Source organism: Anas platyrhynchos, chromosome 5 (genome assembly GCF_047663525.1).
Source record: "Anas platyrhynchos isolate ZD024472 breed Pekin duck chromosome 5, IASCAAS_PekinDuck_T2T, whole genome shotgun sequence".
NCBI classification, from domain to species: Eukaryota; Metazoa; Chordata; class Aves; order Anseriformes; family Anatidae; genus Anas; species Anas platyrhynchos.
Window position 1 is genome coordinate 3,253,315 of NC_092591.1, and position 14,132 is coordinate 3,267,446.

The window sequence follows — 14,132 nt, forward strand, 5'->3', positions numbered from 1 at the left end:
CGCGGGGCTCGGCGGTGCGGTGGCGGGGGGGGGGTCCTCCTCCTCCGCCCGCCTCCGCCCGCCTCCGCCGCCTTCCCCGCCCCGTTACTGTGGCCCCGCCGCCCCGCCGCAGTCCCCTCAGCCCCCCGCGGGAGCAGCCCCGTCAGCAGCGGCTCCTCACCGGCCCCCCGAGCATCCCCCGGTGCCCGCTCCCAGCCCCGCGGGTGCCCCCCAAGATGGCGGCCGCCCGCCGGCCCCTCAGGCAGCGAGCGCGGGTCGGGGCCGTGGTGCCCCCGCTGGGTGCCCGGTGGGCGGCTTTTAAAGCTTTATTCTGTGATTTTGTGATTGTTTCACACTCGTTTCACGTGCGGTGGGCTCTGCGGTGACAGAACCCAGCGCTGACGGTGGCGCTGAGGTGGGACAGGTGCCTGGCAGCACAGCCCCCTGCTGGCGTACAGCCCCCTCCTGGCTTTTAATAGCCACATCCTCGCATTTAATAGCCCCCTCCTCACATTTAAGAGCCCCCTCCTCACATTTCAGAGCCCTTTCCACGTCATTCTGCCACTGCAGGGGCTTTGCAGGGCGCTGAGCCCCTGATTGAGCACCGGTGGCAGAGGGCAGTGGAGGAGACAAAGTCCAAGCAGAACGGGAGTGTTTTGGGGGAAAATTTGCAAAAGATGGGATATGTGTGGAATGGGGGTCCCCTAAGGCTTCTACTGAGACTCCCACCGCTACCCGGAGCAGCCTTTTTCAGCCTTTCTTAACCCAAAGGCCACCTGAGGTCTTAAAAATAACCTGGCAACGTGCGGTGCTGCATAGCGGCTCCCTTTCAGCCAGCTGAAAATTCAAATTACTTGGAATGTTTCTGCGTTAGCTTTTATTTCCCTCTCTTTGAAGCACCCTGCCCACGTTTGGGGTCGTGCGGGGCTACAGCCGCTCTGTGGCGATGCCTTTGGGAGAGGAGCCTTGACCTGAGAGCTATGGAAGGAGAGCTTGGAGGCACAGGGGGCCTCTGGCAAGGAAAAGGCTCAAAATTGGAGTTTTGAGGGCTCCAGAAATTTGCAGAGCCCTTACCTGGAGCTCTGGGAAGCTGGGCAGAGGGCTGTGGGGCTCCTAGGTGAGGCTCATTGGAGCAATGAAGTGTCCTCAGAGCCCAGACAGTCCATCCAGGGGAGGCAGTGGTCTGCCAGTGGTTCCTCTGCTTCATACCCAGGGACCGGCAGAGCCTCAGACTTGTTTCTATATCCCTGCTTGAAGTATTTCATTAGGTTTCCAGCTTCCCTGGTACACGGCCAAGCAGGATGCACTGCAGCCCGGTCCCAGGAGAGCTCCTCCGTGGCGTTTGCCAAGCGATGCTGCTGCCTGCGCTCTGTCCTACTGCTGAACGTGGTGATTTATCCCCAAATCTCTGCAAGGAGAGCGTCCTGAAGTGCTGCTCTGCCTGGAATAGCTGCTAGCGGTCTCATCCTGCCTATAACAGCAGAGGGAAGAAATCCCTACGTAGCGTAGGAATCCGAGGGGAGGGCAGCAGAGCTCAGCCACAGTGGCTGTCCATCACCTCCTCTGGGATTTTGCCACCAAAGCCGGGCTGTCCACCACCTTTTGCTGACCGCCGTTGCTGAGCCACGCTGTTAAATCTGTGATTTGGGCAGATTAAAGGGAGCTGTCGCCATCTGCCTCGCTCATCCCTTTGTGGGGACGCAGGTGGTGCCAATCCCTTGGGGTTCGTGCGGTTCGTCCAGCCAGCAGGTACAATTCCCAGCTGCTGCGTTGGAATTTGGATGGGGGGACGACCCAGTGGATGAGCTGAGATGCTCAAGGAAGGCACCGCCACCTCTCAGCCTGATAAGGAGCGAGTGAACTTTTTGTTTTGCCCAAGCAAAGCCGTCGTTCCTCGCTCCCTCTGCCTCCTGCTTCCCTTGGCCATTTCTCATCCCGGCAGCTATGCGATGCCATTTCTGCTTTAGCTATATTTCGATCAGATAAATGGGCAGAAAGGGGAAAAAGCCCTCCATGGGGGAGCGCAGGCAGAGCATTTGGAGGCCACCTTTGCAGCAGCTTACGCCTTCACTTTATTTGACAAGAGGCAAGCATCCCCATGCTCCAGCTGAGTGTTATTTACAATTCTCAGACCCGTCACTGCCCCCAGAGCCTGGTGGCATGCGGCTACGAGCCTGCAATAATTAACCCGACCCAGCTTCCAAATCCATTTGTCTAATATCGGCGATTACACATGGAGGGATCGAGGAGTCACCTCCTTCTGGGTTGCCTCTCGCTTTCCTCCTGTGCCTCTGGCCAGGAGCCTCAGCTTCAGAGACGGCCCCGGCTCCTGCCGCGGGAGCCTTTGCTTTGTCTGCTGGAAATGCAGATGAGCGATCGGGATCAAGCAGGAGGGTATTGATGGATGGGAGCGAGACGGGGTGGTGGGCGATGCGCCCTGAATCATGCATGACGCGCTGCCGCCCAGGAGATCGCATCGGTGCCGCGATTTTTTTTCTGGAAAATCGCAGAAATTGCCCTGCCTGACGAGGGTCGGGGGTGCTCTGCGGTGTCGGGACCCCCTCCAACATCCCCCTCCAGCCTCCTTTGCTCCCACCACACCTTTGCTCTCCCAGCAGCATGAAGTGTACAGGATGGGAGGGCGGTTGGACTCGGGAAATCGATGGCATTCACATCTTAGACACCCGTCACACCTCCAGGAGATAAATGAAGGAGCAGGAGGGGGTTCAGGGGTAATCCACCCCATGATCAACAAATACACCCTGATCTTCCTTCCCCTCAGTTGTTTTCAACAACTGAGCTCTGGGCTGTCAGCAGAAATCCTTGTTTATCACTCCCTGTGTGCACGCGTGACCTTGAGATCCGTACCCCCGCTGCCATCCCACCCCTCCAGGTCATTCAGTTTTCGTGTAGGTTGGCTGGTTTTTGGGTTTGGGGCAGACCCGAGAGCCCACCAGCATCGAGAGGAGGCTTTCCACCGACTTCAGCAGGCTCTGCAGCGACTTGAATCACAAAATATTTGGCATCTGGCTGCTTCCATCACATCCTCGCTCCCCAGGCGATGCCACAGGAGCTGCTCTGGCTGCCGGGCAGCAGCTCGAGCACGGCCTCGTGAGGAACACCAAGGACCATTAGCAATACAACCCTTCTAAATATTTAATGCTCTTTTCCTTTAGCAGGCTGGAATTAAAATCGCTCACGCACACGGTGCCCCTTCCAGCGCCGCGAGGACTTCTCGCCCACGGTGCTGGCGGTGGCCATGCCCAGGGGTGGCAGCAGCTCCCCGTCACCTCCTGGCATCCTCTCCAAAAAAAAAATAAATGCTTCTGGAGATAAATCAGCAAAACCTCCTCCATCAGGAAGGCCCGGCTGGGTGACACGCCGGCACCTGGGGACATCCGACGGCTGCAGGAGGAAAGCTGACTGCTAAAATGCTGCCTCAGAGCGCTGAGAAATCCGCAAATCCGAATTGGCAGATTACTTTCAAAGGTGTCATTTGCTTATTTATTTATTTATTTTTAACCCCGGGGGCTTAGTGGAAAATTTCGGATTTTAATCAGGAGAGCCAAAGCTTGTTGCTAATAGCTAGGAAGAGAGAACTGCAAGGGTGATTTGTGGCGCTCCTTTGGCCACTGCCTCCCCACTGCCCACTTACTCATCTCCCCCGAGATCCGTGCCCCACTTTTCCACCCCGTGACTCATTTCAGAGAGCAGCAGCGCTGAGCTCAGCGCGCCGGGGCGATCTGGCCTTCCTCCCACAGCGTTCAGCTGTTCCTCAGGCAGCCCGAAGGGGGGCTATTCCCCGCATCTGCAGTGCTGGAGAGAAAATCCTCGGGTTTATCTCAAAGTTCACCCTCGGCAACACCCCGGGACAGCCCTCCAACCCCAAATTCCCATCCTGGGGTGGCAGGGCCAGGTCTGTCCCCGTGCCATCCCCCTGTGCCAGCAGCCCCCCATGAGAAAAAAGGGCACGAGCTGCTCCTCTGCCTCTGCAGCATTCCCATCCAGAGGATTTCCAGTGGCTGGAAATCACCTTCCTCAGCAAGGAACTGTGGCTCATCGCTTTCCAAGCCTCGTTCCACGCCTTCATTTGGGAGAAATCAGTTGCAAAGTTTGGGGCTGATCGAAGTGGGAGACTGACGCCGAATGTATAGCCGCGGCTGGTGCAGCCTCCTTCTCGCTGCCATGGCAACCAAACTAACTAAAAATAAGAAAGTATTCCCATAAATGTCAAAACACACCCTGCTTCCGTGACGCGCGGCGTATATCGGCCCCGCAATCTGCAGTCGTTATGCAACGGCCTTCACCGTTTCGCGAATTACACGGGGGAAATTGGCTCCAGGTTGGGTGTTTTGCATAATTTAGGGATGCAGGCAGGCTGCTCCCGGGGAATATTGGTGCTGTTATCGGGGTGAAAGCACGGACACCCTTCAGTCCTCCTGGGTGCCCCCACACCACCGCCACCTCCTGCTGCTCCAGCAACTTCAGGCACCTCCGAGTTGGTTCTTTTGGGGTGTTCTTCCCAGACATCTCTTTCCCCCCCCCCTTTTTTTTTTAATTTCCCTGTTTAAAAGAGGCCTTTTAAAAGCCAAATGCTTTTGGCGTTGATTTTCTGCAAAGAACTTGGAAACCATTGACTCGGGGGCACCGGCTGCTGCCGCTGCCACCCCATTACCCCAGGAGGTGGCACTGAGCGGGGCAGCTCCGTGCCCAGCCTGGCTCCGGGATGGCTTTTTGTTATGTTGGGGATCACTTCTCCCATGCCCATTGCTGGCTTTTTTTAATTTTTTTTTTCCTGCTTTTTTATTTTTTTCCCCCCTTTTCTCCTTCCTGCTGCCATGGCAACCTCGGGAGATTCTGGGCACGGCGTTGGCCGCAGGAACATCAATCAACAAGTGACACCCCCGGCCGGCGGGGCAGGCAGAACCCCGGGGGACATCCCCAATCCCCCCCCGGGTCCCCAGCACACAGCAGAGCCCCCCCAGGACCCTTTCCCTCTCCTGGGGCTGGGTCGAGTCCCCCCAAACCCGGTGTGCGAGGCTGATGCACCAAGGGGATGAGCTGCAGGCTTCAGGGGGTCTCTTTTTGGGCAGCTCCACTTCAGATGTGGCTGGATCCCAAAGGAAAGCCCCAGTCCCAGCTCACGTCTCAGCAGCAGGGTTGGGAAATGCCAGCTCTGGCTGCCCAGCGTTTTGGGGTGATGCCCCGAAGCACCCCAAGGGCCCTTGGGCAGCAGGAGGAGGGCAGCGTTGGCGATGGAGCCGATCTTGGCCCCATCCACAGAAATAAATCTGAGCCTCGGCTCTTTGTGGGGCCAAATTTGGTGTTTCCTGCAGCGCTGAAGTGGACCTCGAGTCTGAAGTTTATTTGCATTTTAATGAGCCCTCTTTGCTGGAGAGCACCCTCCTCTATTCAGCAGCCCCAAAGGAAGAGTGAATTGAAAATGATGCGGGATCTTAATGGGTTTGAAAGGGAATTGCTGGCTGGGACTGAGCTCCGCTGCGCAACCTGGAGATGAGACGATGCTGCCTGCAAGGGACTTCAAAAGGGAGCGACATCTGCTCCTGCTGGGAGCTGCATCCCTGGCAGGATGCTGAGAAATGCAGGGTGAGGGCAGCTGAGGACACCAGAGGGGGCATTTCTGCCCGCTCCTGGGCTGCAGCATCTCAGCAGCGAACAGATAATGAAAAAATTCAAAAATTTGCTCTCCAAATCCTCTCCGGGATGCCGCAGCTACAGCTGTGCCCGTGGGTGGAGGTTTGCCGGGGGAGGAGCGGGAGGTGGGCAGACGAAATTACCGAGGTGAAGGCAGCCAGAGAATAGGATCAGAGCCTCCGAAATCTTCGTTGTCTTCCCTATTTAGCTTGGGGAAATTTAGCAGCACCCGAGGAGGGCAAAGCTGTCTCCAGCAGGCTGCCAGAGCTCCCTGCTCACGGCTGGGCACCCTGCTGAGGGTCCCCTGGGACCAGGAGCCCACCCCTGCCCTTTCCGTGCCTCTTCCCTGGTCATTGAATATCCCAAAAACAGCGGCATCAGGAAGGCTAATGGGGAAAAGGGGGCGTTATTATGGCACGGGGGAAAGTATCGGCGGAGAGAGGAGGGGAAGGAGTGAATCATTCACGACAGATGTCCCCACGCTGCAAATCCCACCTGGCTGGGGAAAAAAATAAATCATATTTTAAGGCTAAGAGGAGCCTCGTTGCTTATCTCAACAGCTACAGCAGAGCAAAACCAGAACAAAACCCCTCCTGAAACCCTAAAGCCCATGGCAAGTGGCCACCCCAGGCTGTTTTCTGCTCCGTCCCGTCCCTACCCGCCTGCTGCACGTAGGCTTCACGGGCTTGCGAGGGCCAGGGGAGGCTTTTGGAGTTGCTCTCCTTTAGGCTGTGTTTTGAAAATATTTCCCAGGTTCTGGTGGGGCTCAGTGGGGAGCCAAGCTCCCCTTCGGCTGGCTCCAAACAGCCTCGTGTTGGCTCAAAAAAAGGCAATGGAAATCCAATTTTTGGAGAGGTTCTTTAGCCCCGAGCAGCGCTGGGGAGGACCTTCTCTCCCGGTGCTCCCTGCAGCTGTGGCTCTGCCTTTTGTGCAGCGAGCAGGCTGCTGGAGGACGGCGTTCAATTCATTAATGCCCAATTAATGGCTGTAATTAGCTAGCCGCACATAAATAAGCAGCTGTAGCACGAAGCGAGCTCACAGCGCTTGCACCGGGTGCCCTGCCTCACGGAACAGGAGCAGGAAATAATCCGTGCTGAAGGAAAACTCTTGATATTTGAGGTCCAGGGAAGACAGAGCAGAAAGCCCTGGGGGCTACTGGAATTAGGCTGAATATTTGGGTTTGGGAATTCAGCAGGACTGACTGAAAGCCCTCCCCGAGCACGCCGAGGACCCCCAAATGCCCCCCGGTAGCTGCGCACCACGGGCACGCTGCAGCCCCTCGCCCCCGCTGCAGGCACGGGGAGAGGCGGGTGAGCTGGGAAGCCCCATTTTCCCCCCAAAATGTGGGTGTGGAGGGGAAAAACTTGGATTCTGGAGGCGTTGAGCACCGGGATGGTGCCACCTTCCCTTCGCAGGGGGCAGCGGGGCCGTGCCGTGCCGCGGGAGGCCGGCGGTGGCAGCCACCAGCCCGCTCCCCGGAGGCTGCGCTCCCAAACCGCGACGGACAAAAATACCCTGGGAATGCGTCTTGCTCTGACTAAAGCGCTGCTAAAATAGGAGAAGACGCAAATCCCTTTTTAGCTGCTTCTCCCCAACCTCCTGCGTTTTCTCCCCCGGGGCTGCCAGCACCGAGCAGCCAGCGTCACGCCGGCCCCACCACCCGCAGCCTCCGGGGACGCGGTCCCTGCACACCACCACGCTCCTCCTGCTGGGACGTTGCTTTGCTCTCACTGGAGGGGCCATAAAGAACTCCTACAGACTTAATATGATATCATTAATAAATGGGTGATAACCCTTTATTATTATTTTTTAAGCTCCTCGGCTTGGGGCAGGTGGAGGCAGGAGAGCGGCGGTGCCGGCGGTGTTTGGGGTGGCACCGCAGCATTTATGTGCCCTTTCCCCACCAAACGGATGGTTCGGGCTTCACCCAGGGCTGCGGGGCTTACACCATGAGATCTTCCCTTGTAGGGCATTAAAATAAAACCCCGGGGCCTTTTGGTGCCTCTCTGTTTGATGCCCAGTCCTCCAGCTCCCTGGCTGTCTGATGGGGCCAGCGGGGAAGCTCTGCCACCCCCGCACATCACCCTGGACCACAAATCTCTCCCCTTCCCCTCTCCCCAACCCCTCTTTTTGCTCCTTACAGACGCTGGGGGTGGCAGCAGGAGCAGCGGGTGTCAAAACCCGCGTGCCGTGTGAGCGTCTGATTAAAATTCCTCGGGAGCTGCCACTGCAGGCTGCTCAGGTAGAGGCTGCTCTTGACGCTGAGCCAAATCGGTGGCGTTTTGCATCTCGGCGACCGTGCGAACACGCAGCCAGACGTCCAGAGGCAGGAGCGGAGAAATATTCACGGGGTGTGAGGCCGGCGTGCTCGTTTATTAACCCGATCATTGTGTGTGAGCTGAGTGATGGTGTTTAGGGTTCATCTGTCCCTGATCCAGCGGGGTATCTCGGGCTCAAATGCTGCTTTGCCCCGTTTCCAGTCCCACATCTTTGCCCTCGCAGCGATGCTGAAGCCAGCCCTGGTTGCTGGGGGCCCTGCTGGAAGGATTTTGCTCGCAGCCAAGCTGAAGGACAGCCTCAGCGGCGCACAACTGCAGGACCAAAGTCGTGTTTTTCTTCTCACTTGGGGCTTTTGCTTATGCTCGGTGAGTTTTTTATAGTGTGACATTTCCCCGTGCAACGAAAGAGCCTGGAAAACACAGCGGGGAGGAGGTGGCACAGGCAGGGTCGTGCTGCGGCTTGAACCACGATGACAAAACCCTGCTCAAGCCCCCAGCTTGATGTGGGTGGTCCCAGGGCACCCCAAATTGCCCTCACCCCTTTCCCCTTGCTGGCACCAGGTCAGGCAATGTCCCCGAAACCACCAAGCTCTGCAGGGACCTCGGAGAGGAGCTCTGTGGCCACCGTGCCCTTGCTCGAGCCGACCCCTCTGGCACGGGTGAAGGCATTTCTAGGGAAAAGCCCCCGCAGGGAGCCGGAGCCAGGTCCGCCAGCAGGAGCTGCCGCTGGCTGGCATCGCCTCGCCTCCAAAAGTGCAAGGCCAATCAGCATAATGGCCTCGTTTACACTGGAAATCCAATTACCGCGGGGAAGCATTTCATTAGGGTGGATTTTCTCTGCTGGCTGCCACGCGTCGGGAGCCTGCTCGTGGCACGACGGGCGCGCTGCTGCTGCTGCTGCTGCTGCTGCTGGCATGGGGTGGTGACAAGGCAGGACATCTGTGACCCGTGCTGCTCCCCCACCAGCTCCCAGCTGCCCGATTTCCCCTTCGTGTGCCTCTCCTTTCTATCCCAGCCCCGTAAATCCAGCTGATTACAGCAAGCCTGCCCCGCGGCCAGCCGGTGGTGGCTTGGCTTTCTAGGAAAACACTGTCCGGCGTTCCCCTCTCTGCCCTCTCCTTTAGATGCTTCGGTAAGAACCACGGGGGCTCGGTTTTCCCGTGTTTGACCCTCAGACCTCCTGCCCTGCAGCAGGAGCACGCCGATGCCCTGCACGTAACAAGCTGCATCCATCACCTTTCCCTCTGAGTGGCCAGCAAACAGCCCAGCGCTTCCCACACTAATCCTGCGGGGTCGCACAGCGCCCTGCTCAGCTCCCAGCCCCCCTGCACACCCCTGCGTTGAGGCTGGGTGATAAGCGAGCCTGTGCCCGTGGGTTTCAGCCACCCACGTGCCGTTTCGGAGCCCCTCACCCAGCAGGATCACCGCAGAAGGACGGGCAGCGCGCTCCAGAAGCGCTCGAGAGAACGGCTGGGTGCGATGATCACCGCCTCCCCGCGGGGGCTTCTGATTCAGCACTGACATTTCGTTTTCTCCAGCATCCTCTGGCTGAGGAAAGCTTGGTGATGCCTGCAGCCAGAGCTTCCTCGTGCCCCCTCCCTGCTTTCACACCACCAGCCCCGCGGTGCCTTTTTGGTGCCCCGGTGTCACCCGTGCCACCGGTGGGTGCCGGAGGCGCACCCCTGGCAGAGCAGCTTCCCTTTTTAGCCTGGTTTCTCGCTTGGTTTCTCAATGACATTTTAAGGCAGAGGCAGGCAGGGATCTGTGGGTGAAGGAACATTTTGCATCAGCCCACACAGCAGCTCCAGCACCCTCGGTAAGGAACGTGTGGGCAAGGCACACGGGGCTCTTCAAAACAGAACGGCAGCGACGTGTGCCAGCAAGAACACCCTCTGGGGAACAGAGGGCAGGGCTCTCGTTAGGGAATCATTGACTCAATTATTCCCTTAAAGCATATGAAAATGATTGTTTATTTTTATTTTTATTTATTTATTTATTTTATTTTTATTAGGTGGTGTTTTTGTCTATCCCTACGCTGGCAGGGAGAGGTACTGACAGGACACGAAAAGCCCACCTGATAAACACATGGCTCAGAGGCTGGTTTTATTAAGTTCTTTTAGCCATTTTATTAAGAAAAGTTCTTTTATTAAGAAAAGGTTACACATAGACAAGTTCATGTAGCAAGTGTGGGGTGTTGCAGAATCTCGTCCGCTGATGGCACCATCTGCTCCTCTGTAGGACTGTCCCACAGGATGTTGGTGCATCTCCAGCGGTGCGTCAAGGAGAGGCGGCCAGGAGCGTGGTATCATGGCCTCATGTCCCTGTCCAGCGCTGAGGCTAGCAGAGAAGCAAAAGCACTAACAGGAGAACCCCTGTGTGTTGTGCCACCCCCCTCCTGGGCCCACCCTGTCACCAGCCCCACTCTGATGTGGCCACAGCATTAGTGGGGCTGGTGCCAGTGGCACAATATGGGAAGATTGGGAGTTGACCTTCCTCAGCATGTGGCCATGGAGTCCAGGGATCTCTCCTGTCGAATGTTGACGTGTCAGGGGTGTGTGTCCATGTCCAGCGCTGAGGCTAGGAGAGAAACAAGTATGGGCAACAAGAGAACTGCCATGTATAACACCAGGCCTCTCCTGGGCCCACCCTGTCACCAGCCCCACTGTGATGTGGCCTGACATCAGTGGGGCTGGTGCCAGTGGCACAATATGGGAAGGGACTGGGTGTTGACCTTCCTTATCATGTGGCCATGAAGTCCAGGGATCTCTCCTGTCGAATGTTGACGTGTCAGGGGCTCGCGTCCATGTCCAGCGGTGAGGCTAGGAGAGAAGCAAGTATGGACAACAAGGCATCAGTGGGGTTGGTTCCAGCGGCACAATATGGGAAGGGACGGGGTGTTGACCTTCCTTAGCAAGTGGCCATGGAGTCCAGGGATCTCTCCTGTTGAACGTTGATGTGTCAGGGGCTTGCGTCTGTGTCCAGTGCTGAGGCTAGGCAACAAGAGAACCGCCCACGTGTAATACGAGGCGTCTCCTGGGCCCACTGTGATGTGGCCATGAAATCAGTGGGTCTGGTGCCAGCAGCACAATATGGGAAGGGACGGGGTGTTGACCTTCCTTAGCAAGTGGCCGTGGAGTCCAGGGATCTCTCCTGTCGAATGCTGACGTGTCACGGGCTCCTGTCCATGTCCAGCGCTGAGGCTAGGCAACAAGAGAACTGCTATGTCTAACACCAGGCCTCTCCTGGGCCCACCGTGTCACCAGCCCCACTGTGATGTGGCCGTGACACCAGTGGGGCTGGTGCCAGCGGCACAATATGGGAAGGGACTGGGAGTTAACCTTCCTTAGCAAGTGGCCATGGAGTCCAGGGATCTCTCCTGTCGAATGTTGACGTGTCAGGGGCTCGCGTCCATGTCCAGCGCTGAGGCTAGCAGAGAAACAAGTACAGACAACAAGAGAACTGCCATGTCTAACACCAGGCCTCTCCTGGGCCCACTGTGATGTGGCCATGACACCAGTGGGACTGGTGCCAGTGGCACAATATGGGAAGGGGCTGGGTGTTGACCTTCCTTAGCAAGTGGCCATGGAGTCCAGGGATCTGTCCTGTAGAATGTTGACGTGTCATGGGCTCGTGTTCGTGTCCAGCGGTGAGGCTAGCAGAGAAACAAATACGGGCAACAAGACATCAGTGGGGTTGGTGCCAGTGGCACAATATGGGAAGGGGCTGGGTGTTGACTTTCCTTATCAAGTGGCCATGGAGTCCAGGGATCTCTCCCATCGAATGTTTCCGTGTCACGGGCTCGTGTCCATGTCCAGCGCTGAGGCTAGGCAACAAGAGAACCACCATGTCTAACACCAGGCCTCTCCTGGGCCCACCATATCACCAGCCCCACTGTGATATGGCCGTGACACCAGTGGGGCTGGTGCCAGCGGCACAATGTGGGAAGGGACTGGGAGTTGACCTTCCTTAGCAAGTGGCCGTGGAGTCCAGGGATCTCTCCTGCCGAACGTTGACACGTCTCCAGTGGAGTGCTGGAAGAAGGCTGTAGCCATGGTCTTGCTCTGTCGTTTTCCAGGATTCTATCTGTAATAATAAATAATAATAAAAAAAAAACAGGTGGAGGGGAGCGGCCGCCCTTCATTGCCCTGGAGGGCCTCTCCTCTCCCTCCTCAGCCCCAACTCATCTGGCTGCTCCTCGGCCAGACTGGCCGGCCTGGCCTGCTGCGGCCCTTTTATAGCTGCTCCCCCTGTGACACGGCCACCGCCAACATTCTGTCCCCTGTGACATGGCCATGGCATCACCAGGACCTGCCCACTGAGCAGAAGAAGTGGTTAAATAAAATAAAGTAAAATAAAGTAAAATAAAAGTATAACAACAACCAACAGCCGCTTGTAATTCTGGGGAGGGAAATTCAGCAGCTGTAAGATCGGTTTGAAGATCAGCAGCCCAGCAAAGGTTACAAGAGCATCAAATCCTGCAGGTGCTGCCTACCCACTGCCACATTTTAAAGATTTGTGTGGTTCTTGCTGCTGAGATTTGGGGGCTTGAAGGCTCGATTGCAGCAGAAAAATGTTTGCTGTCTGGAGGTGATACTTCACACTTTGGGTATGAAAGATGTCCAGTGCCCAACCCTGTGTCCGCAAGTGCCTGACAGTGCTGAGGATGTCTCAGCCAGAGCTGTAGACTTGCATCTTTCTTTCTCTTTCGTGAGCCAAAGATTTTGCCAGTGGCTGTCCTGTGCTGCACACTCAAGTGGGACTCAAGAACAAAACCTGTAAATGATCTTCCATCTGCTTGATTCAGTGCAGGCTGTTACAGCCTCTACAGAGGATGGCAAGAAGATGGCAAGAGGCAGCAGGCACAAAGCGAAACCCGGGGGGGTTTCCTCTGACCATCAGGAAACGTTTTGGTGCTGTTTGGGGCTGCCCAGAGAGGTGGCTCCGTCTCTGTCCTTGGACGTCTTCAAAAGCCGGCTGGGCATGGTCATGGGCAACCAGCTCTGGTGGCCCTGCTTGAGCAGGGGTTGGCCTCCAGCCTCAGCCGGTCTGGGATTCTGCAATTTGGGGAAATACCCTAGAGACTCAAAATGCAGCAAAGATGCCGTAAATCCCTAGTGAGAATATATGGATGCTTCAAAGAAATGTAGCTGAATCACCAATATGTTGGCCTAACTAGAAAATGTAATTACTTTTTTTTTCCCCGATGTAAAGTTCTGTCATGTTACAAGCAGTGAGGTTTTGTATAGCTACGTTTCTCAGATGTTTAAGTACATATTGCAGCATTTCTTTTTAGGTACCGTGTCTTCAGAGTAAACCCCAAACTCTTATTTTTCCTCTGACTTCTACTGCTGGGTTTTGTGTTGTTTTTTCTTAGAGGCGAGGGGGGCTGTAGCGCTTCTCTGTAAAGTAAGAAGCGATGTCACTTGTTTTGGTCTCTGACAGCATTTGTCACTCTGTTACATGGAGAGCAGGCTCCAAATGCGATTCGGAAATTTCACCAGTATTCTCTTTGGGGAAAAGAAACATCCGTGCGACTCCAACCAGCGGATGCTTTGCTGTGCATCACTAATTTGCCCATTTCGTTTACGTTCGAAGAGTTTGAAGGACTTGTGCGTGCTTATGGCAATGTCGAGAGGTGTTTTTTGGTGTACAATGAAGTTTCTGGCCATTCCAAGGGCTTTTAAAGGGGACAAAAATAAAAAGCATTGTGTCAGTAATTGTACTAGGACATCTGATTTATGGCAAAGAATTCAGTGCTGCTGTTAGGTTCAGGATAGCCAGGAATGTTGTGTGCTTTTTGGCTCTTACAAAAGGGATAAATGTGTAGTGAGGAGGAAAGCATTGTTTATCCTTGTTTCTGAGACTCTAAATTTGGGTGTAGGATAAGAAAATATGGTCAGTACAGTTTTCAGGCTGTGGTTTCGGACAGATTTCTTGCACTGAGCAGTATTGTTGCTGCCGACTTTTTTCTTTTGCCTTTGGACCTTTCTAACCAGGCTCCTTATTTTTCCATCCTGTTGGTGAGTATCCACTGGGAGAGAAGTCAGGAGAGGCAAACTGGGAATGGGGAAAACTTCCTGCTCTGTCTTCAAGAGGGAGAATTGATTTTACCCTGTTTGGATGCGTTAAGGTACGCGTCCCCCTTTCAAAGCTCCTCGTGGCCTCCGTATCCAGGAGGAGAATTTAATCCAATCTGCCCCAATAATCCAGCAAAACCTT